Raw genomic sequence first — 1,907 nt, 5'->3', positions numbered from 1 at the left:
GAAACAAGGTCAAGCCTAGCTCAACTGCCCCTGCGCCGCCCCTCGCTCCCCTGCCCTTGAACGGGGGCCCCCACGGCTGAGTCTCATTGCACAAGTTCCCGTGCTGGCTGGATCGACTTTCAAGAGATGACTCTGTCCATTTCGTAAAGGAATGGTCCCAGATGTGAAGCCTCTAGCATTGCACTCCGCTATGGGATTTCAACATCTGTGTGAATTCATAAGTCATATCTGTCCTAGAGGCAGATATGCAAATTCACAGTGGACGTAGTGCTGGGACTCTGTTTCGGCTCCAATCCAGAGGTAAGCGTTGTTATGTGTTTGTAATATTATTACCTGGCTCTGTCTCTATGCCAATGATTGACATCTGATTTGCCGTCACACCTTTAACTAGTTTATTTGGCGTTGCACCTTTCATCAGTTTAGGCACAATAAAGTTAAAATTAATTTCCACCTATATTTTCCTTATAAACGTGTTAAATAGTTTACATTTGTTAAACATTTATACATAAATTTATTCCGTAAAAAATTTAAATGTTAAATAAAATATAATTTTCATTCACCAAATAATTAGACAAATGTAATGATTGTTAAATTAGATAAGTTTAATCCATTTTTTATTTACATTTAATCTTATAAAATGTATTTTTCTTTTATTAAATTTCAGCTCATAATATTTTTTAATGTAAAAGCAACAGTTTTTTCCTTAAAACAATGTAATATAAAAGCAACTTTCTATTTTAAAACAATGTAATATAAACAATTAATTAAAAGGGATGTAATATGGTAAACATTAAATTAACATAAATATATTTATTAATTATTGATGAAAAATGTTAATTGGGGTCTTTTTTAATTATGTAAAGATAATCATAAACTTGGAATAAATGAAATAAACAATGAGCTTAGGCAAGGTGCAACAAGTGTTTAAACTCTTTTTAAATAGGAATTAATCTTCTATAAATAGACTTTTTATTAATCCGTAACATGTAGGAAAGCAATGTACTAAGCATGAGATTAATTTTAATATGCTAATTAGAAGAATTAAAATGCAACGTAAATGCAATGCTGAGAGTATTTTTTAAATTTTTAATTAGGTTAAATGACGTCACTCATAACGACATTTCAGCAATGAGAGTTTTTAAAAAAATAATTAGGACGTTTAGCATACAATGTAAATACAAAAATGAGTTGTATTTTTTTAATTAGAATAAATGACGTCACTCGTAACATATTTCAGCAGTGAGAGTTTTTTGATAAATAATTAGGATGTATAACAAACAATGTAAATACAAAACTGAGTTGTAATATTTTTTTAATTGTACATTTAATTAGGCAATTATTACGTAACACGAAACAACAGGCTTGCAGTTATCATTTTTATTAAAAATATAAGCAGGAGTAATACGGTAAATTTGTAATGATGAGTTGTAAATCATACGGTAAGTATGCAAACATGAGATGGCTCTGCAGGACAGTACAGTAATATTGAGTGTCAGGTGTGACGGCAATTTTGATGTGCATGAGGGATACATAGAGCACAGAGCCAGTGTGATAATTTGCATTCACTTAACAGCGCACGCCATCTGGTGCGGGACTACGTCTTCGGCGGATCGGGTTCCCTGATCTGACAGGGTCATCTTGGAAAAAGTCGTGAAGGACGGTACGGGAACTTAGAGGCGATGAGGCCGTGGGGGTCTCCGGGGCAGGGCTTGGTGGGGGGGACAATACGGGGCAGGAGAGCTAGGGGGGCAGGTCCCCACCGCAACCAAAAACTTTTTTTTTAAAAAAAATTTAAAAAAACACGAATAACAGTGATCTCCTTTAGTATTGAATTTTTAAAATGGAAAGCGCGAATCTCCTCCCCCTTAAAGACCAGGAAAAATGCAAAATCCTCCCCCACTCTGTTG

Source organism: Trichinella spiralis (genome assembly GCF_000181795.1).
Source record: "Trichinella spiralis strain ISS 195 chromosome Unknown Scfld2, whole genome shotgun sequence".
Taxonomy (NCBI): Eukaryota; Metazoa; Nematoda; class Enoplea; order Trichinellida; family Trichinellidae; genus Trichinella; species Trichinella spiralis.
Note: the sequence above shows the minus strand (reverse complement) of the source record.